Source organism: Pinus tabuliformis, chromosome Q (assembly GCF_031772625.1).
Source record: "Pinus tabuliformis cultivar Carrire ecotype Pingquan chromosome Q, CPIR1, whole genome shotgun sequence".
NCBI lineage: Eukaryota > Viridiplantae > Streptophyta > Pinopsida > Pinales > Pinaceae > Pinus > Pinus tabuliformis.
Window position 1 is genome coordinate 416,534,309 of NC_142296.1, and position 24,910 is coordinate 416,559,218.

Sequence of the window (24,910 nt, forward strand, 5' to 3'; positions counted from 1 at the left end):
GAATGACCAATAGATAGAGACTCAGGTAGGCATGGCAATTGCAGCAGTGTAAGAGCTTTAATCAGGGGGTTTTTTATTGAAAACTTTAACGAAAAATTTCAACGAAAAACACAAAGGCCCGATGCCTTTTCTCTCTCCTCTATTAGGGACACGTGGCAACATTTTATCGGCTCAAGATGAATTTGGTAAGGATGACACACGACATGCAGATTCATCGTTTTTGGGCGGCCTAGTGGGCGAAATATGAGTGACACATGTCACCACGTGGGATTGGTGATATAAGCATGACATCATCCCAGATGGTTAACCCTGGAAAATTTATAAGGTGTGTAGAGGAGGATCCTTTAGGATGACTAGGCATTGGGCACATGTGGCATTGATAGTTTATCCCTCCCTATTCATTGATTAGTTCTTGTATGCATCAGGTGGACCCACCAAGATACATCATCCCAGACCTGTGACCCTAGAAGAATTTTAAGAGTACAAAGGAGGAACCTCCTAGCTGACTAAGCATCGAGATGTGGTGAAGTTATGGTAGAGATAAGAACCAATGAGAAAAGGTGGATTGTGACCCTACATTGCACATACAAGCCTGGGAGGCTTTATCTTGGAGGAAAAGAAAGGCACGCCAGGTAATATGGCCAGGATAATGGGCCCAGGAGACAAAGATATTTTTGATGTTTAATAGTTTTGTCAAGTGATAGAGGGTGCGCCTAGGTCGTGGTTTTTGTGGAATTTTCATGTGTTAAAGAACCATGGGCCTCCGGGCTAATTAAAATGAAAAGTGCCATGTGCATGTTAAAAATGGCTTAGCACCTTAAGAATGAACAAGTCGACGACTGTTAAAAGAACCAAGGGTCAACAAAAGACATATGCAGTTGTTTTATGAATAAAGCACTTTAGCGTTAGAATGACGAAAAAGGGGCCCGCATAGTTTATGGCATGCGTGTGTACACACACAAACACACACACACACACACACACACACACACACACACACACACACACACACACACACACACACACACACACACACACACACACATATATATTTGGTAGTGTTTTATTTAAAGCCCTCAATATTTTTAGATGAACGAGTCAATAGCTTGGATTTTGGCATTTGTGCTAAATATAACAACACCACTAAGATTGAAAATCACAAGCATGAATAAGTTGGCAGCATATTAGTGACATGGATGAAATTAGATGCAGATTTGGAAATTCAACCAACCTTGGAGCTCGGTAGAGTTAGAAAAGCCTTGCTAAATCCTATAACACATTAGATTTGAGGAAAACAACAATTTAACTTATTTTTCTCAGAGAAACAATAGAGTAGTGATTGAAGACTCGAAGAGCATATTTAGATAAATTAATAGAAGCAAGAAAAAGGAAAAAATAAAAGATTCATGCAAGCAATCAAGTGCAATAGAACTAAATTTCATTAACCAAAAATATCAATCCAAAATTCTTTGTAAGCATAATTGAATTTTCAATATGCACAATTTGTGTGAGCAAGTGTGTTGGTGAGATGGATTGATGTTGCTGGTGGTATGGGGAATTTTTCAGTGATAATAGATTATTGAAGGTGTTTGTAATGGTGGTTTTAGTGACTGTTGAAGTGAAAAAATTATTTGTAGAAGGGAATGGATTGATGATTTGAGTATGAAAATTTATGAAAGATGAATCATTGAGGTCATGCAAGTTGTAGCTTGCAGATCAGGGGTTGTAGCTCCTTTTAGTAGGAGATAATAAACAATTAGGGGTTGAAGCTCCTTTCAGTAGTAGCTGATAAACTTAGGGGTTGTATCTAGTTTCAGTTGTAGCTGAAAAATCAAGGAGTGGTTGCTTCCTTTCGGTTATAGCTAGAGAACTTTGTAATAGCAAGTTGAATTAGCTTGCCCTTGTGAAGATATTGAAGAAAAAATTTAAGAATATATGTGTACTATTTGTGCTAGTTATCTTGATTATTTCCATGCTCATATAAATTAATTGTTGGAAATTTCAATGGTGTCCTAGTGTCATTGTAAGTAAAAGAAAGTTTTAAAAATACTACAATATTGATTCACCCCCCCCCCCCCCCTCAGTATTGTCCTGATTTCTAACAAGTTTGTGGTTGAATGCGTTGTCTACCAATAGAATAAGGGAGAGATAATCAAGACCCAAGGGCTCCTACAACCATTAGCCATACCAATCCAATGCTAGGAATACCTTTTAATGGATTTTGCTACAGGTCTACCCAAATATGAAGGAGAGAATGTCATTATGGTACTGGTAGATCAATTAACAAAATATGCCTATTTTTCTCTCTTTCTCATATTTTTGAAGTAACTACAATGGTAGAAGAATTCATGGAAATAGTTCAAAAGCTATATGGAATCCCAAGAATTATTGTAAGTGATAGAGATCCAATTTTTCTAGAAACTTTTGGATTGGATTATTTTCTTGTTTGGGTACTCAATTGGCTCATATAGATCATCCAATTATCCTCAATCAGATGCGAAAATTGAGATTGTAGATGAATGTTTAGAAGTATATATTTTTTAATTTTTATAGGAGAAATAGAGACAATGGGTCAAGTGGTTTCCCCATTTATGGAACTTATTTAATATAATCATCCATTCAACACATCACCCTTAAAAGGGATTACAAAGGTTCAAGCAGTGGCAGACCACATGGAGCACCATTAAGAGGCCATCAAACTATTGAAGGAAAAGTTGGTTATAGCACATAATAGTATGAAAAAACAAGAATATTGATATTACATTGAAAGGGAATTTGAATTGGGGGATTGGGTAGTTTTGAGACCACAACCATGTAAATAGATGTCCCTTAAGAAACAAAAGAAGGAAAATAAGTTAGCATTTAGTTATTATGACCCCTATAAGTTGTTGTAGAGGATTGGAAGTATGGCTTACAAATTCGAGTTTCCTCCATCTTCACGTGTATATCTAGTCTTCCATGTTTTTTGCTCACAAAAAGTAATCGATGACAAAATCCTTGTCTAAACTATTTTAAGAGATTTATGAAGAAGGAAAAATCATAATGAAAGTAGAAACAATCCTTGAGACAAGGATAAGGAAACTAAGAAATCGAGCAATCACTGAATGCCTCATCAAATGGAAGAACTTGCTAGAAAAAGAGGTAACATGGGAAGATGAGTTGTTCATGCAAAAACACTCACAATTAATTAAGTGTTGAAGATACGACTTGTTTGAGTGGGAGGGGCATGTTAAGCCATAAAAAAGCCCCATGTTAACTTTAAAATTGCTTACAAATCCTTATATATTGAATTATTATATCTCTATTATTATATTATTATGTAGGCTAGAGCCTTTCATTACACCCTTTCATCTTGTCATGTACATTATATTCATGATAAAAGGAGGTTTTCCCCACAAAGTGGACTGTAATTATTGGTTTCTTATCATTTCTTGGGCACATAGTTCATAACAATTGTCCCTTGGGAATAATTGTGCAATTATGGAAATTTTTGCAACCCAAAGAAATAACATTTTTTTAATACATTTTCATTGTACAGCTTTGTGTTTTTATTATTTTAAATTTATTCCAAATAGAATAATATAGTCAAGAAGTAATGCAAGTGTGCTGATCTAACACTTACCCATTGTTGATTTCATGTTTCTATTTGATTAGCCATCTCCCATATAGCTTCAGCGGGCTCAAAGTTCTTCCGCTGCACTTTAACCTACTCAATTTCTCTATTCCAGAGCATGAGTTGTTTTTATTGCAACTTGCACTGAGGTTCTGACCGGAATTATCCCTCTGGTTCCACTTGAAATACATACCAATCAATCACATCATCATCATCCTGGACATATCTCTTAAGAAATGAAACATGGAAAACATCATGGACTTTCATTGTTGGTGGAAGCGCAAGTCTCTAGGCCAATGGTCCAATCCTCTCCAGTATCTCAAAAGGCCCGCAATACTAAGGTGCCAACTTTGCACATGACCCAATTCTCAAGGATCTCCTCTTGGGCTTGATGCACAAGTACACATTCTCTCCAACCCAAAAATCCTTGAATGTTCTATGATGATCTGCATAACTCTTTTTCCTATCTTGTGTTGCCTTTAGATTCCTCTTGATAACTTGCATCTCCTACTCTATCTCAGCCAACATATCTAGTCCAATCAACACCCTATTCATTGAATCACTCTAGCTAATAGGAGTATTACAAATCCACCCATAAAGAGCCTAAAATGGACTCATCCTCAAGGATTCCTAATACCCATTATTATATGTAAACTTCGCCAGTGGAAGATACTCTTCCCACTTCCTCTACTAATGCATGACATACATCCTCAACATGTCCTCAATAATCCTATTGACCCTCTCTATTTGTCCATCTATATGCGGATGATAAGTTGTATTGAAAGCAAACTTTGTCCCCAAACCTACAAGCAACTCCTTTCAAAACCTGGAAGTGAACTTGGCATTTCTATCTGGTATGATCTTCTTGGGAACACCATGCAATCTCACGATCTCTCTGATGAATATCTAAGCTACCTCACTAGCTAAATTAGTAGACTTCACTACAATGAAGTGAACTACCTTACTCAACCTATCAACCACAACCATGATGGAATCATGTTGTCTTGATGTCCTGGAAAAGCCTGTAATGAAGTCCATGGAAACGACCTCCCATTTCCACTCTGGAATCGAAATAGGTTGCAACAAACCACTTGGATGCTTACACTATACTTTTACCTACCAACAGACCAAATATCTAGCAACAAACTCATCCACGTCTTTCTTCAAGTTTGGCCAGTGATAGAACTTATTAACTGTTGTCATTATTTTTTGATATCTTAGGTAACCTGAATACAACTTGACATGAAACTCCCTGATATAAGCATCTTGAGCTCACTGTTGTCTGATACATAAATCTTGTTCGTGAATCTGACCAAGCCATCTACTGTGAAATGGCACTCCTCATCCATATCACCTTCACGCTACTACTCTAACCTATGCCTCAGCTGCTGGTACCTATCATCATGTTGCCCTGCCTACAAGATATGCTCCTGCAAATCTATCTCATAATAACTCGCTACTACAATATGATTCGCTTGCACTCTTCTACTAAGAGCATCTACAACCTTATTCTCCTTTCCCTTGATGTATCTGATCTCAAATTCAAACTCATTGAGGGTAGTTGTAACAACCCCGGGTTAAATTTTCATGTAATAAAGGATAATAAACACAAAATAAGACCAAGGTATTGGGACATGTATTCCAAGTTGAATGTTGGGCAAGCACTATAGTGGGAATCACTTTTGGTTTATTTATGGCTATGAAAATTAGCAAAGGCAAAGAGGCAATAATTGGCATTTATTTATGAAAATAAAGGAAAGTAGGAGAAAAGGAAGGTGAAAAGGCACATATTTTCATGCTAAGTAAATTAGAGGAAAAATGAAGGAATATGAAAGAAAAGGGAGACATCAATACTAGAAAGGCATCAAAGAACTAGTTCACAACTTTTGTCAGTTTTGGCTTGAGAATAGAGTTAGAGAGAGAGAGAGAGAGCTCCCAGAAGAGAAAGAAAGCAAGCAATAAAAAAAAAGCAAATGAAGTAAAAGGAAAAGAAAAGGAAAGAAAGGAGAAGGTTGGATAAACAACTTCAGCATGAGGATTTTGCAGGTGATAAGTTGCATGTGTGATTTCCTAGTTGAGGTGTGAATGCATGGTTCATGCATATGTTTGTTTGGCTCATTTGTTGTCATTAGCATGGGTTTTTCCTGGTTTGACAGTGGTTTAGCCTTACCTTTCCATTTCCTAGACAACCATGGTGTGATGGGATTCATTCTTGGTTGAGCTTTGGATTTCCGGAAGGTTTTGGAACTAGGTGAAGTGGTCTCAAGAAAACTCCTAATAGCATTACGTTTTCACTAGGATTGTATGAGACTCTCCTAAATGCCCCTTGGGACAATGTAACCCCCAAAATTGGATCCCACTCTCAACCCCTCCCCATGAGATTTGAACTTGAGACTTGATGGGGACTAAACGCCACATAAACCAACTAGTCTACACCTCATGGGTAAATGACTAAAGTTTTATATGCAAAGAACCATGTGAAGATAATACAAAATATTACTTCTCCTATGACTTTATCTTAAATAAAACATAAATTGTGTTAATGCGGGCTATGCATCCTTCTCTATTTGTTGCTTGAGAAGATGAGTTTTATTCTTTGTTTTGGTTTATGTGTATGCATATGTATATTGTAGATACTGCAATGGGTTGTGTTATAAAGCTCCAATAAACGATATGCTGTAAATACTATATCAAGTTGTGTTATAAAGCTCCAATAAGCAATATGGTGTTCATGGTTTCGACAATTTGGTATTATGTAAATGTTGCATCAAGATGTGTTATAAAGATCCATGGGAAACATGTCTTTGTTGGTTATAAGCATCATTGAACATCGAGGATGATGTTCCCCAAAGGGGGAGGGGTTTGTAACAACCTTTGGTTGATTTTCCAAGTAAATAAAATAATACCAAGGTCATGGGACATGTATTGCAAGTTGAATGTTAGGAAAAACATTATAGTTGGCATCACTTGTGGATTAATAATGGCTATGGAAATTAGCAAAGGCATTGGCAAAGGAAAAGTGGAAATAATTGGCATTGCAATTATGAAAATAAAGGAAAATATGAGAAAAGGAAGGTGAAGAAACACAAATTTGCATGCAAGGGAAATTAGACGAAAAATGAAGGAAAATGAATAAAAAATAGACATCAATAATAAAAAGGCATAAGAGAATTAGTTCACAACTTTTGATCAGTTTTAGATTTTGTCAGTTTAACTTTTGGCTCTCTCATTTCACTCTCATTCTCTCATACTCTTGCACACTTAGATCATTCTTGGTGCATGCTTGGATCATTTTAGTATTCACTTGGATTGGGGAGAGAAAGCAAAGGAAAGAAAGGGAGTGTAAGGGAACAGTTGGATCAATAGCTGCAATAAGGATACTTTACAAGCACCATGTTGCATGTGTGATTTCCTTGTTGATTTTTGGATGCATGGTATATGCATGTGATTCCTTGGTTATGTGTTTTCATTAGCATGGACATTTTCCTGGATTGATAGTGGTTTCAACCTTTCCTTTCCATTTCCTGAATAGTCATGGTGTTATGCATTTCCCACTTGTTTTTCGGATTGGTGCTCAACTTCCCTATGGTTGTGGGTTGGAACAAATGCTCTAGAGGCCCTGGAACAATTTGGGTTGAGATATTAGTTCTTGGAGTCATAGGTTGGGGAAAACGCTCTAGAGCCCTTGGTGGGCCGAGATACTAGTTCCTGGAGTTGCAGTTGGAAAAAATGATCTGGAGCCCTCGAAGGCTATGTTGAGTTACTAGTTCCTGGAGCTGTGGTTGGAACAAAAGCTCTGGAGCCCTTGAAGGCTGTGGGTTGAGATACTAGTTCCTAGAGCCCTTGACAGCTTGGGTAAACACCGATTTGGTTGATGTTAGTGATTTGTGGAATGTATAGGTGAGATCATTGTGGTTAAGGGTTGAGGTGTTCTAGCCTCCAGAATCCTTGGTTCGGTTTTGTTTTGGTTTAACCCAATAGATCCCACATTCACTATTGGAATATGGCACAGGGGTGATTAGTTGAAAGAGATATTTGGTTCAGCCCAATCTATGGTCGGGTGGTACGTGGAAGTCCTTGACTTGGTTGGAATTTTCATATGTTAATATGATATATTTTCCTAATGTGATCTATGAGAATTTGTGGTGATTATGTTGGCACTTTTATGGCTGATTTTCCATGGTTTCCATTATGTTTATATGCTAGTTATATGTTGGTTATATGATGTACTCTATCTATCGCTATTGACATGTTTTGATAAGTTATTGAAAGGTTGATGAATGCATGTGATAACAAGTGTTATTGCAGCTAGCTAGAGAGGGCTTGGAGCCTTCTTGGTGATTATGAGATGAAATTCATAAGTTTGTGATTAGATATGCATTCATTACCTATAGCTCACACATTTACCATATGTTTGACAAAATATCTCATGTATACAACATAATATAGGGTAATTTCTTACTTCAAGTTTGAATGTTTGACATTTTCGTCGCGTTAATTATGATTCTGGAAAGTTATAGGGAATTATGGGAAATGGTCTAGAGGCTAGCTTGGAAAAATGGCTCAGATGTTGAAACCGCTGGCACAAAACTGGAGTTTTTAGGTTATAATCACATGGAGACTGGCTTATGGGTGCGGTTGGAGGCTCATAACCACATGCATGCTATGTTGTGTGTGTGGTTGGGGTTTAATATTATGAAAAAACAATTCCAACTCAGGATCTGGTCATCAAAGTTTGTGGGATGACTTTTGGGTTATCTAGTGTTCCTGAGGGATGTCTATAAGTTGTCGGTGTGTCGGCCCCACTTCCATAACTGGAACTTGGAGGTCAAGTCATGTCATAATGAGACTTGTCTCACGTTTACCTTGACGAGCTTGTGAATTTGGGTAAATGTAGAAGCAGGTGTTACATATATATCCCCAAATTAATATCTATGGAGAATTCCCCCCCACCCACCTCACCCTTTCCCTAGATTCTTGGATGGAGGGAAATATTAATCATGTACAACTGGTAACCCCGAAGGGCTTAGAGGGAATGGATCTCACAACCTCCCATTAGAATTGTTCCTTTGGGAATATGGGAAAACCAACTGACCTATCCCTTAGGGTTTAGCTTTACTATATTATAAATTTGTAGGGGCGACATCTTAAAATTATATATGTAAGTTATAGTATCAATATTTTATTGATTTTATTAGTATTATAGCGACCAAGTTTCCCATCTCATCCCCTCCCTATTAAATTTAATATTATTCCAAATGTTAACAGAGATCAACATTACACCAATCAAAGAAAAGTTAACATATTTTCCATATTCTATTATATAATGCACCTCATTAAACAAATATAATTGACCTTGCAGTTTGAATAACTATTGTCCATGTTGATTTTCTTTTTCTTCTCTCTAACAAGATAACTTAATGTATGACATTGAAAATTTTATCTTGTAGAATTGCATATATAGAGTTTGAATTATTTGTTTTCCTTTTCATTATTGCATAAATAATTTCCTCATATATACACCTCTTTGATTTATGTATATATGTTATTTGTGAGAGAAGTTTAGCTTGTGGTTTAAGAAACTTGCAATAACAAGGGAGATATGTTTTTTCCATAAAGTATCTTGAAGACCCTTATCATCTTTCAAGGACTAAGAGGAGAGAAAAATATTACTTTAGATGTGCAATGGGTAGAGATACATATGAATATTTTATGTGATATTGACACAATGATCCATCTTACCCTTTAGATGAACATGAATTGATGTTAAAAGATGAAAATGATGGTGTTGGTGGTAAGGTTGCTAATTATTTTGGGAATGAAAGTGACGTTAACAAAGATGATAATGATGGTGATGAAAAAAATGTGTGTATAACATATCAAGGTCAAAATAATGATCCAAGGGATGCTTATCAAATGGATTGTGAATATGATCTCTTGAAATCCACCACAGAAGAAAATACACATTTCAATTCTAGGAACTACATCACAAGTTGAAATTGTCTATGTTATTATTGCTGAAGAATCTAAAAGTAAAATTTGGTTGGTATCCATCAACTTGACTTCCATCTTGAAGTAATTGTTAATAAATGTGTATCTTTTTGTGTATGAAAATACAAATACTCAAGTTATAAAGAGTCGTATGTGAGTATATGTTTACTTCCATTGTTATTTTAGTGGCTTTGTTAATTCGATGCATTTGTGTGTGTATTTGTTATTGTCTAAGGCATTAAAGGAAAAATTATTACCCAAGAAAAATGTTCTCCAATCCTCATGTAGATAAGAATTTTACATGTAAAGAAGAGTATAAGTTAATCATTGATTTCGGAATCTATTATAAGCTAAACCATGTTTGTAAGAATGGTTGCAGACTAAGGGACAATATGAATATAATGATAAATTTCCTAAGTGCAAATGGCCATGTTTCCATTCAAGTTCCCATGACCTACAATCATCCAAATAATCTTATGGCATGTTCCTGTGATTTTGAGTTTCTCACACAACTTTTGTGATGTCATCACTAAAATAAAAGCAAAAAGTGATGTTTGGTGTGTACCAAGTGACTACAACGCAATGACAAGTAGTAAGAAAATGTGGCTAGAATATCCAAGGAAGATTCACAAAGCATTGGGTCTAACTTCAATTAGAATGAATAACTTCTCCCAACTATCAATCAACTAGTTTATTTATCTAATTTTCCTAACCAATTATAGTAATTCTCATTTTTTATGATAAAAGAACTTCAATTTTTTTGTACATAACTTATATAAAATTGTAACCAAATTCATAAATTTTCTCTTACAATATAATATTACATAATGTTTTTCTCTCTCTACACACACACATTCTTGAATAATTTGAATAATTTAGTTTACGTGACTAAAGAGTGAAATGAACTCAAAGCACCTTGCATTGTGCCAATTTATACATGTATCCTATCTTGTAACTCTTGATTTTCCTTCTCCAACTTCATACATTTAAAATAACCCTTAAATCAATATTTTATTGTTAAATTTGAAAAATATGTGTATTCCATTCAAAGCATCTCTATCAATATAATGAAAGAAACCTTAAATTTAAAGATCAATAATGTTTAAATATTTTGATATTGTTAGAGTAAAGAAATTAATGACCTATCTAACACTTTCTACCCATAATGGGTCAATTAAATTACAAAATAAATTCATAAATTTATAAGCATAAAATACTTGACTCATGCAAACACAGGATACTCATTTGTTATAATATTCACATCGAGCAAAAACATGTTAAATTTTACGTGTTTCAAGTTTCGAGTTATGACAGGAAACCTAATTTGAGCCATACTCTCTCCTAATTATGGTATAAGAAAACTTGTCATATTCAAATTTCAAAATTCAATAACATGCTTCTAAGTTTAGTGAGTTAAGAGAAAATATTTGGAGTTACCATAGATACAAATCTTGCATTCATATAACTTTTCATTGAATATATTGAAATTTTAAGGCAATACATGTTTCTAAAGTATATTTTGAAATCTCAAAAGGACAAAACAACACTACATTTCTCTAATTCTCCATTTATATATAAAATATAGAGGTAGTTAAAACTATTCCAAACATAGAATTTTTTTTACTATATGGCATGTATGCCATCTATAAATACATAATTCCCTTGATACATTCATCCACCCAAATAATCTCGATAAAAAAATATGTACATGTCGATCCACACTTTATATAATAAGTATGATCGAATATATATATTTTTTACACTAATATGACCAAGTAGTTTAAACAAGTTTGTATTTTTGATGTCCTTTACGCATTCTCCTATGAACTAGTTTCAACACTTCATCTATCAGAATCATTGGAAATGAAACTACTATAACTAAACACCATTCACTTAAAGTCAAGGGTACGATGCCAAAGATATTGGCCAGAAATGGAACATAAAGGATCATAAAGTGAAGTCCAAATGTAATAGACATTGCCACCAATAGCCAAGGATTAGTCCAAGGTGGCATAGTGAGCAAACTATTATCCTCTGATAGAGAATTTAATGTGTTGAACATTTCAACGGACACCAATAGGAGAGGGAAAGGGTTGTAGCTTTTACTTTTCCAGTTGAAAAATAATCACAAGGATTGGAAAACGAGAGAGTTTTCCCACCGATGGAAAATGGTGAAACCTCGAAACCCTCCCAAGATGGGCACTCTCCCCAAGACCTCAGTTGTGAAAAGGTTACCAATGTGTGGCCATCCGTAGAGAATTTTGTCCCTAAAAATGAATCATATGTGTACCACAGAGCAAAAACACCTACTGTTGCAATTCCAACATATAAACCACTAACCTGCAGTTAAAAGAGAGGGGAAAAAAATAAAGATGATGATTAAAGAAGAAAAAAAAGCAGAATTTTGAGATTTTAAGAAAAAAAAGAAGAAAAAATAACCAAATGTATAAAAGGATGAATACCATGTAATGGAAAAACACCCACGCACTAATCAGGGCATCATTTCTTTTACGAGGTGGTTTTTGCATTATATCTTCGTCAGTGGGATTAAATCCAAGAGCTGTTGCTGGAGGACCATCAGTGACTAAATTCACCCATAAAAGTTGCACAGGTATCAAGCCTTCAGGCATGCCTAACATAGCGGTTATAAATATGGAAGCCACCTCCCCCATATTAGATGATATCAAGTACCTATAATGAATTACAGAAAATAAGAGTACAAAAAAGGAGTATACTAGACTTGGAAGAAAAGGAACTCGATAAAAAGTTTTTATATTTGTATCTAGATGTAGAAATGGATACCTTATGAGAGATTTCATGTTGTTGTAGATGGAACGACCTTCTGCAATAGCAGAAACAATAGTGCTGAAATTATCATCAGCTAATATCATATCTGATGCTTCCTTGGCAACCTAAAACACACAAAGAAATGTGTACACAATGTACAAACCTCAAATTCCTTACATAGTAATGAAATTGCAAAATGATATTTCATTAAATTGTTATAATTTTCAATTTAAATCGAAAAGATAAAATTATAAAAGTAACAAAACATTCATTCCCTAATTTTTTATTTTAGTAGCTTTTGGAAAGGGATTAATTTATTAATGTGATATTTCTATGATATCACACACATTTAATTGTGTACAAAAATCTAATATGGGTATTAAACCATCTACCAATAACCTAGAGGCTTAATATGGATTAATTCAAAATAACCTAGAGGCTTAAGTATTTTTTCCCTAATATTATGCCCAAATGAAATTTTGAGTTGTTTTAAGGTAAAAACATGATAAGAAAACACTAAGATGAGCAACTTAGATTTAATTTTTATACTAAATGTTTATATTTTGAAAGGCATAATAAATGCAGTGAATACTAATGATGAAAACAAAATGACAAGTTAGAACCTAATACTGCCAGTGAAATATAATGTGCATCTTTTTTAATTCTTCCTTTAGGTCACATGCAATAGACACTAACCTTATTTGAAATTATAAAATACACCTTCTAAACAAAAATTATAATTTCATGTCAATGCAAACTCCTAAGAAATCAGTGGGGAATGAAAAAAACAAAAGAAGTAAATGGAAAATCTTGTGGAAGAAATTGTAAGCATACCTCTGTCCCAACAATTCCCATGGATATTCCGATGTCTGCAATCTTCAAAGCAGGGGCATCATTGACACCATCTCCAGTCATTGCCACAACTTCACCAATTTCTTTGAGCATCCAAACTATATCCTTCTTATGCTTTGGTTCTGCTCGAGAGAAAACCCGACCACCCGGTTTTGCCAAGATTTCAACACGCTTATCCAAAGGGAGTGTCATGAACTCTTTTCCAGTAAAACTTTTACCACTGAGATCCTCTCCTTCATAGAACACACCTATTTCCTGACATATGGCTTCTGCTGTGGACTTGCTATCACCAGTGATCACCATTACTCGAATACCTGCATCTCCACAATCCTCAATGGCCTTGTGAACTTCTTTATGAGGAGGATCCTATTAATTGAAGTTGGTCATGTTAGTATGTTCATTAGAAAAGTATACAATGCATTGAGAAAATAAGGTACCCTACCACAAACCTAGGGGAAAAAGTAGGGAGGAAAAAATATAAAAGGGTTCACAATGGGCCATATTTCAAGCATCATATTAGATCAAAGATAAGAGACTCAAGAAAAACATGTAGGCACAATAATATTTAAAAATGCCAAAACTTACTCTTAATCCAACAAGACCAACAAAGATAAGGTTGTTTTCTATATCAGAGTAATTGCTTGGGTCCAACAATTTCATATGAGCAGGATGTTTCTCTCCATCATAATCATTGAAATCTCCCAAATCTTCCTTGTATGCCAATCCCAAACAACGCAAAGCCTTTGAACTCATTTGATGAAACTTCCTCAAGAGTAATTCCCTTGATGCATCATCTAGTTCAACAACTGATCCATCTGCAAGTTGTTGAAAAGCACTCCTTTCAAGCAAATTTTCCAAGGCGCCCTGCAAAAATAGCTAAACTTTAATATTGCCAAACAAAGTTGGTCTAACTTTTTTTCTTAGTAAAAAATACATGTTAAGAAAGTCAATGCAAAGTAGCAAGTCATTTGTATCCATGATCTTAATTACAATTAAGGAACTAGAAATTAAGTTACATATCTTCTTTTGAATATAGATTTCCATATCTATATCATTATTATTTTTTTATCATTATTTTTATAATAATTTTCTTAAAAAAAACAATATAACTATTCATAATTATATAAAATTACACTAATATAATAAATATTTTGAAATTACTATTATCTTATATCTTATGTATTGAAAAAACATACAAGTTAAAATATAAAAGAATATACAATATTAGGCTTTTTCAATTCATTTATCAAAGCATCTTGGATATGGCATTATCATGATGTTTTGCAAATAGATACAAGGCGAAGTATGGGAAAATATGCAATTTTAGAACTTTTCCAACCATAGTTTAAAATCTATCCTTTAAGGAGCAATCTGGGATGATGTAACATTATCAAGATAATTTTCAAATAGAAACAAGGCAAAGTACAGGAATGAAAGGTTAAAGCAATCTTGGATGATGTAACATTATCATGATAATTATCAAATAGAAACAATGGAAAGTACACAATTGAAATCCTTCGAATGAGTAGATTGAGGAAAACTGAAAAAAAACAAAAGAACCTTCACTAGCAGACGATTTTGTCCCATTGGTTCCTTGACAATAACACCCATGGATTTTCGATCACAATCAAACTCCAATAAAGCCAACCTCTTTGATCTTTGTATCCACCAATCACAATTACCTATACAAAACCAACCAATCACAATTATACAATGCTTTGCTGCAAAAAGATAAGATTTTTAAATTCTAAATCACATGTTTTAAGAAGATTATGAGCAGAATCAGTCACCCAATTCACTGTGCCACTGTTGAGAATGGCACTTGTATCACCTGCCATTGGATCTGGAACTCCCATTTTTTCAACCAATACCTTCACACGAGAACCTAGAAACAAATGGGGAGGTTATTAGAGCGAAAAATGTGTCATATATTATTCCTTAGGATGGTTTTTGTTTCCTTTCCATACTTTGTTTTTCAAAGTGGAGATTTCATTCGGTTCATTATTCCTCTGCACCGCTATTCATAACTAGTCTAGGTATTTCCAAATTGCTGGACATTTTCACATGGTGAAACAAAACATGAAAACTAGTAAACAAATCAAACAAATCAATTATCTAAGCAATTACTAACCTTCAAGGCTGCCTCAGTCGGAATACCAGTAGCATGAAACTGGTGACCTTGACAAGATATCCCTGCATCATTGCAAACTGCAGCAATTTCTGCCAGAGTTTCTAAATTTGCCCCCATATTATGTGCAGGCCAATCCAATATTTTTCCATCCTCGGGATTATATGTTGTCCCTTCAACAGTAAACTCTCTAAGTGAACCAGAACTGTGCCCTATGGCTATAAATTCACTGACAGACATCTGATTGGTTGTAAGAGTGCCTGTCTTATCAGAGCAAATCACTGTGGTGCAACCCAAAGTCTCCACGCTAGGTAGCTTCCGCACAATAGCATTCTTCTGTGCCATCTTACGAGTGCCAAGAGCCAAACATGTAGTAATCACAGCAGGCAATCCCTCTGGTATAGCAGCAATTGCCAGAGCTACAGCAATCTTGAAGTAGTACGTACACTTCTCAAATGAGAATCTGATATTCTTTGGCCACCCATCTATGACTTCCCATGAAAGAAAATATTTGTAGTTCATGATCCAGACAAGAATACAAATAGCACCAATCACTGTTGTCAGTCTTTCACCAAATTCATCTAACTTTCTTTTCAAAGGGGTATCATGACATTCCATTGAAGCTTCCTGAATTTGTGCCTGAATTTTACCTATTTCTGTAGACATGCCAGTGGTCACAACAATGCAAGTGCAGCAACCATTGGTAACTGTAGTTCCTGCAAACACCATGCATTCTTTTGACTGCAACTCACAGTCACACAGGGTGACTGGATATGTTCTTTTGACCACAGGCATGCTCTCTCCAGTCAGGGAGCTCTGCTCCATCCTAAAGGTGGATGTAAAGGTGGATGTCTTGAGGGACACAATTCTCATGTCTGCAGGAACCTTGCCTCCCACCTTCAGTTCCACTATATCTCCTGGAACAAGTTCTCTGGAGGGAAGATCTGGAACATAATGTCCATCTCTCAAGACCTTTGCATGATCAGATTGCATTTCTTTGAGAGCTTCTAAAGCCTTCTCAGAATTATTCTCCTGCCACACTCCAACAATGGCATTAAGGATACACTCCAACAATGGCATTAAGGATTAGAATTAAGAGAATGACTAGGGGTTCTACATAGGCTGTTATACCCTCCTCAGAAGACACATTATCACGCATGTAGGCAAGAATAAATGAAATGCCAGCTGCCACCAGAAGTATTTTAACAACTGTGTCATCAAATTGCTCCACTACCAGCTTCCACAAAGGTGCACCATTTTTCTTCTGGAGCTCATTCCATCCATATATTATGAGAATTTAAACCTTTCTCTAAGCTCACATCATATTCTTCTAAGCATTCTTCAACAGTTTTAGACCAAGCAGGGAATATCTTGTCCTCCATGGACTGTGAATTAGATTGTCAGATTCTGAATTCAAACAGATTGCTCCACCATTAACAGATCTATAATGCGTTTGAAAAACTCCAAAATCAATACTTTCAAGAACCCTTGTAACCTTGGACACGAGCTTTAATTAGTTTTCTACACGAAAAAAAAGGTGTTGGATTTAGAAATGTTGTTCAAGTACTAACAGAGTTCTAATTCAAATGCTCTTCTGCAATGAACAAAATCCAGTTTGATATACACAATTTGAAAACATTTCTTCTAAAAACGTCAAGAAACTAAAAACTTAACAAATAACAGAAGTTACCATTCAAATTGAACACAATGTCAGCTCATATATTATTATTATCATCTAATTTTAAGGAGCTATTTCCGATTTGACTGCTAAGTCTACTAAAGCATACATACTCTATCTCTCTGGTTTTGAACCTATGACTTTTTAGGAGGAAACACATGTTCTTAACCATTAAACTCACCCAATTCTAAAGGAAAAAAAAAATCATAAATTTTTATGACAAGGTAGTTGCACCAATGCTTCCAATGCAAAAGAAAAGCACATAAAAACAAGATGATAGCATTCATATTAAAAAAAAATATTCAATCATAGATAAATCCCTCTTATAATGTTGTAATAAGACTAATTTTAGCACCCAAGGTTTATACTAGAAAAGGAACATGAACAACGAATTACTAGCATCAATTTTTGGAAAAACAGCTTCCCACAAACAAATCCCTAAAATTTACCAGATAAATTGTTGCAACTTATTCCATATGATTTAAAAAAAAAAATGCGCTGGTTTGAATACTAATAATAATAATAATAAAAAAACCAACTGAACAATCTTGAATCCAACCAAAAAAGTCAATCACTGAAACAAAGATTCATTCAAAGATTCCACTTGCTGAAAACTTTTCAACTCCAAAGAGACTCCATCACAATAATGCAGTTTCAGGACAACTATCACAATCAAGACAAGCTAGTACAAACCATCAAATATTTTGTACCAGCGTTCTCTTTCAAAATCAACTGAACTAACTATAGCTTAGACACCTTATGCCATAGACACCTTAATGGGCAGTGCAGGACACAGTGCTATGAAAACCCAAAATCATTCCACAATAACTCGCACAGACCACGTTCTTAGAACCATCAGATTTATCACATTTTGGGGACACGAGAAGAATTTATATGCTTATCCTGCATAACTGACAAACAGTTGATGTCATACGCGTAAACTCTGTGGACGAAACAAGCATTATACGATATTGGTCAGGTGCCATGAGAACAAAGTTATGATGTCACCAAACTCAACGAGGCTTCCACATTTTTTTTCAACCAGAAAAAAAAATCCTAAACTTTACCTTTTCTATTTCTCTGTTCTCATTAAGGAAGCTTCCTCGCAAATTCCTTGAAAGTTAACAACTGTTGGATGCATACAATTAGATGTACGCAATAGAGAGTTCAGACATTAGAGGTCAATGGGATTTTTCTGATATTTTTTAAATTACCATTAACACCGTCCAATTGCGATATAAAAGGATAGAAATTTATGAAAGTACGTAATGATAACGAGAATGGAAGAAGCTCGGAAAGTGCGTGCGCACATCAACTTTTACCTGTGACCCCGATTTTGCGCCCGTTAAGCTTTTTCTATATTTTAAAATCATTTCAAAAAATATTTAAACTAGCAAGTGCATCACCTTATCAGTCGAGCCCCCTGTCGGGTCCTTGCTTTCCTAACGTCAAGCAAGCAAGAAATTCCTCTCCTTAACAGTCGAGCCCCCTCTCCTCTCCCTCTCCTCTCCCTCTCCTTAACAGTCGAGCACCTAAAGGTGATGGCAAGAGTAGTGTAAAAAAAATGTCACACCAAAATCTCTTTAACACCAAACCTTCCTCAAATAGCTCCAAAGGCAAGCAAGCAAGATGATTAAGTGGTGTCACTCAAGAGATTAGTGTACTATTCAGTAGCATAGATTAGTGTAGTATTTAGTAGCATAGGAAAGAGTAGCGTAGAAGAAAGATGTCACACCAAAATCCCTCGAATAGCTCCAAAGGAAAGCACACAAGATGATTAAGTGGTGTCACCTAAGATATTAGTGTACTATTTCCAAATTGTTGATGCTTTTATATCTTGAAGTTGTGTCAAGGTTTTCCATTTTGCCTCGTATAAAAAATTTGACTTGTTTTTAAACTCTGTAGACATATAACCTTGGAAATTAAGCTACTATTTCCAAATCACTGATGCTTTTATATCTTGAAGTTGCGTCAAGGTTTTCCATTTTGCCTCATATAAAAAAATTGATTTGTTTTTAAACTTTGTAGACATATAACTTTGGAAATTAAGCTACTGAGAGGGGGAGATGATTCATAAAACTGTGTCAATGTATGAAATTTAGAGGGTGTATTGAATGAAATCAAGTATCTCTATTTATTACTTCTATTTGATAGTAGGAAATTTTTTAATAGATTTCATAATTATGCCTATGACATGGGCATAGATCTCTGGTTTTAGATAGAGTTTGTTGGATATAGACTATAATGTGGGGTATGGTAGATTTCCTTTGTGTTGATATGAGATCAATTATCAATGCAGAATGTGAGCTCCACTAGGCCTTATGTTGGTGTCATCCTGGGTCGTGTATCCAACATAATCAAGAATGCACAGTTTACATCGTATGGGAAAACATACCATGTTCCCAAGTATGATGGCAAGCACAATGGCTCTCCAAAACATTTGTTCGAGCAACTGTGATGATGCTTTCTATAGATAAGATGTCGAAATTTCTTACTAAAATAGAAATTGGGGAAATGGCATCAAGACCAACATTGTTAATATGGTAGATGTGGCAAAAACTCTTGGAAGGAAACCTTCTTACACGACGATGTTCTTTGGATGTGAATTGGGTGTTGAGTCAAAGATTGACGAGAAGACTTGAACTTCTACTGTTAATGGCTCCATGCCAATACAAAGATGGTTGGATGTGAATTGGGTGTTGAGTCAAAGATTGACGAGAAGACTGGAACTTCTACTGTTAATGGCTCCCATGCCAATGCAAAGATCGGTTGATTTGCTTGAATTTTTTATAAAAAATATATGTCGAATGCTATGGATGTGGAAATCCAGAGACAAATATTCTAATATCAAAGACACAAATGTTATCCTTGCAATGTGTTGCATGTGGGTACATTATTGATGTAGATATGAGGGATAAGCTGACTACTTTTATTTTGAAAAATCCTCCAAAACAAAATAAGGGAGGAAAAGATAAGAACTCACTAAGGAGGAAAAACATAATCAAGAATCAGCAATACAATAATTTACATCATATGGGAAAACATACCATGTGCCCAAGAATTATGGCAAGCACAATGGCCTCCAAAACATTGGCGCAAGCAACTACGATGATGCTTTCTACAATTATAAGATGTCGAAATTTCTTACTAGAATAGAAAGACAAGGCAATGGCATCAAGACCAGGGAAAATTTTAAGAACCACCCTAAATTTATATGTATAATAAATGGGTGAATCCCCATGATACATATGGAAAATGGAAGGCGGTTTTATCAATAATATAATATGTATATATAATTTTTTTGGCAAATCTCTCACCAAATTATATTATCTTGTAAAGTCATGGTGAATCTTTCACTGAATTATAAAATCTTGTAAGATCTTGGCAAATCTTTCACTAAATAATAAAACATTGTGAAGTCTTGGCGAATGTTTTGTTAAAGTATGAAACCATATATGATAATAGGAAAACATATTCATTAAACTGTAATATACTAACATACATGTTTGGAAAAAAGAAACATAATTTTCTCTTCCTACAAACAATGTTGCAAGTTTCAGTGGTCGTGTTTGTCAAGGTTCTTACTGTACACTCTTTCATATCCTTCTATTAGTTTTGATAATATTCCACAACAAAGTTCTTGTAGGTGTTGATCTTGACCACTAGTTCTGTCAAGGTAGGAGAGATTAATCTTTTCTCTACCACTTTTGTCAAGCTATGAGAGATTAATGTTTGTACAAATTTTGTTTTACTTTTCTCCCAACTTTTGTTTCCTTGAGTGTTTCCATCACTACCTTGTTGATTCCATATCAAACCAATTTCTCAAATGCCAGCGTAATTGTGACAAAGGACTTTCTTGCTTCTACAAATTTGCAGCCTCATTGTAAGGAGAAGTTGTGAGCACGTCATATATCTAACTAAGATTTTCAGTGCCAACACTAGACAATGGAAATTGGCTAGCAAATGATTCAACCCACTTTTTGAGATCAAAAATGCTATTTCGTAGCTGGAAATTGTCTGACTTAATAAATTCTATAAAATCTTTTAATTTTGTACTTTTCACAGAGCTCTTAGCCTTAATGGCTATCTGCACCCCCTCGTGGATAAAATCTACAACCTTAATAAAGTCATCCTCAAGAAGCCCATGGGTGGTTAATGCAGGAGTCCCTATGCGTATACCACCAGGAACCATAACACTTTTATCACCTGAAAATGTAAGGTATTAAAGTAAGCTATATCATCCCATGGAGAAAGGAAAATCAATGAATCCCTTACATCTAAATATACAAAGAAAAAATTCATGTAACCTGGTACAAAATTCTTGTTCAGTGTGATAGAAGCAACATCCAAAACATCCTCTACTCTTGCACCATCAATGCCCTGTCCAAGCCCATTAATATATACCATGTTACATTTAACCAAGTAAATCCAATACAAATCAATATACAAGTAGGTTGTGTACTCTAGCATATGAACAGAGGATCCTTACCAAGGGCCTCAAATCAAATAGAACTAGGTGATTTTCACTACCACCACACACCAAATTGTAACCCAAATCCATTAGGATCTTTGCAAGGGCTCGAAAATTTGCTACAACTTACTAAAACTATTTTACCTTTGATAAGAAACAAAATCCATTCAAAAAATATTTCACACGCATGAATTTTACAAAAGCTTAGACATGTGAGAGTGTTACACCCGCACTTGATAAGCCTTGAACTTTGTAGTTACATCATGTCTTAAACAAACAACCAACCCTCCTATGGTATGGTTATGTGGTCCTCCCTAGAAAGCCACAAATTATTTCATGTATCTTTTAGAAACAAAATGATACAAAAAATCGAGATATCCAATATTATGATATTAGTGAGCAAGAGAACAATATGGATGATGGAGGAAAGGAAGGAGAACTCAGATTGACCTGTAACCCTGGAAAAACTACATTTTTGATGGTTGTCTCTAGGTCGACCCCCAATACTGGTTCCTTCCTGAAGAATATCATGCCTCCCCAAGGACCTTGTAAAGACTAAAATTCACAACCCTCCAATCCCAAAATATTTCAGAATGAAAAATATCAGAAAGATAAAAATGAAAGGAAAAAAGTGAAACAATTGACAAAAAATTCAAGGAACATAATGAGTTTCATCGAAGCTTTGATCTAGTAGTGATAAGAAACAAAAAGAACATAAAAAAATGAAAACAAGAAACTGAATCAAATAACATGTAAGAGAATCAAAAGGAAAATCTACACCTCTTAACTTTATAATCACTCCTCCTATGATGGGAATGGCATATTTGTTTTAGTTCTTCGATGTTTCTTGAACATTAATGGGATTCTTTTTCTTCTACAAGGGGGGAATGGCATAGATATATAGCATTAAGATGGATCCAAAAAAAGGTTCATCTAATATACTCATATTTTTAATCAAAAGGGTGAAGTGCAGAGAAAATTAATAGCATCAACTCACCTTGTGTGTTGTAGTTGTTACTACATCACAAAAATCAAATGGATTGACCATTATAGAAGCAACGATGAGACCATTTATGTGTGCCATGTCCATCATTAAGTATGCCCCAACTGTATTGGCAATCTTCCCAAACCACAAACTTTTTAGTACTAAAAATCATAAAAAATCCAACATTACATACTATAAGAACATATTAATAAAATATGCTAGAATAAACATTGCTGGAAAGAGAAGCTTTGGAAAGGACTTCCATTTTAAGACCTAGAAATAATTAGCTTCAATACCTGCCTCATGCGAGGGTAATCAATATCTCGGGGCTATGCACTAGCACCAATAATGATAAGCTTGATCCTAAAAAGGGTGACATTCTTCTCAAGCATCTCATATTCAATGAATCCTATAACCCAAGAAAAAAAACCCGACCATTAACACTTTGAACACTTCCCCAAAAGATTGGTTCAATATTTGTCAATGATGGAACTGTTTCCCTCCTAATTATTATTACACTAGAAATGCGAGCTCACTTGTGGACTCATCTAGACGATATGGAATTGATTCAAAGTAAATTGATGTAGCAGATACTCACTTTTTTGCTATCATGAATCCATGAGACAGATTCCCTGCATGTGGTAAGTCCAAACCCTAAACATTGCAAAGAAAATTTTCACATGATACATTCCCAAATAGAAATGATAATCTTATCAAAGGAGGTCCGTAGTTCAGAACCATACACACCATAATGCGATGATGTGGTTGGAGGAGAGTTGTATAAACAACAAAATTAGTTGGGGATCGAGATAATGGTTGAAAATTAACATCCCATGTACTGTTGTCAAGATGGAATGCTTCTAGGGCCCTTTGCTAGCAAAGCCTCTCACTTTGGTCAATGAATTCATTGCCAACATATTATATGCATGGCATAAATCCCAACCCAACACAGTAGTGAATAAATATAGAAAAGTGTCCAACAATTGTATCCATCATTGTGATAACAAATACTCATGCAAAAACTACAGGTCTCTACATTATAACGCTGAACCCATAAACCATTACAGACATGTCAAACATGCAAACTAAAAAGTACAGGTCCAAAAGCTAAGAGAAACTGAGTTTAACAAGAAAAAATACTAAGTGGCAAGAAGAAACTGCCAAGCAACTCAGACACAATCACAATCATGATGGTGCCATTATTCACATTCCAAGTTATATCTTTAGGCACTTACCTCTTACGAGTGAGTCCTTCTGAATACTTGTTTGTTAGACATGATCGAACATCTTCCATAACTGCCCAGGATGTAAAATTTTCAAAAGAAATAAGCTCCAATCCATTGAATTGCGATTTCTTTTATTTCTCAATTATCACATTCATGTCAGGATCGAGCTCACTCAGAGGAGGATCTACAAAGCTATGCTTTCCCTCTGCACGGAGTAATTTACAAACTAGATAAAGAAATCACAATAGATTTAGTACCCTCAGTAACTGAGGCCCAATTTGATAGGAGCATTAATTGTATTATTGAGGTCTACAATTTTTGTTTGTTGGCATTTGAGGAGAATCTAGATCAAGAAAAAAGTCTTTATCAAGCCGTTCACTAACCATTAACTCGACAAAACTATAAATAAAATCGAGGTATTTGACATAGTTCATTAAATGAAGATAAGAAGCTTATTTGCAGCAACTCAATTCACAAATGAATCTTCTAAACACCTCCAAGTTAAACTATATTCAACTATGATCTGTTCTTTCTTCACTTGGTCTTCAAATGACAAGATTATCAAGGATGTCACATAGGCTATCTATACATGCAACAATTTCAACCAAAAAAAAATACATAAATAAATAAATCATAGTGTGAATTGTGAACAACATGCACACCTAGGAAGTTGCAGGGTTGCGCCAGCATGAATGCCAAATGATTTCCCATTGTCAATCTTGTTGTGATACAAAAAGGTTTATATGATGGGCACGACCTCAAAGTTTCAAACCTCCTAATTTTATGCTTTTCTGTTGCCAGGGAACCCCCAAAACTAGTTGTGAAGTTTTGGTCATCAAATTTTCATTTGGGTTCAAATTATATTGACCCAACAAGCCCATCCCTATTGCTCCACTGCCCATTATGACCTGCAATGAATATGATTGCACCTGAAACAAGAGCTATCCTCTGTGCCCACTTCAAAATGTGAAAAATAATCAAATATCGAGAGACATGTGAATCCAAAACTTGATGTATTGTGGATAATTATTTGGCAGAGGTAGACATGAAAGACACCAAAAGAAGCACCAGTTCGAATTTGCCTCCTACATGTTGCTGAATTGTGTTCAAATCGTAGATAATATACAAAACAAGAATATCACACATGCAGGAGCAACTGACTTGGGTTCGAATCACATA

The 24,910-nt window shown here is 35.1% G+C and overlaps 2 pseudogenes; both read right to left on the minus strand.

Annotated features, from left to right (window-relative positions):
• Positions 1-11,379: 11,379 nt before the first annotated feature.
• On the minus strand, positions 11,380-16,753 carry LOC149219964 (calcium-transporting ATPase, endoplasmic reticulum-type-like; annotated as a pseudogene).
• Positions 16,754-20,962: 4,209 nt separating this feature from the next.
• Positions 20,963-24,603, minus strand: LOC149219965 (serine hydroxymethyltransferase 3, chloroplastic-like; annotated as a pseudogene).
• Between the last annotated feature and the right edge of the window lie 307 nt (positions 24,604-24,910).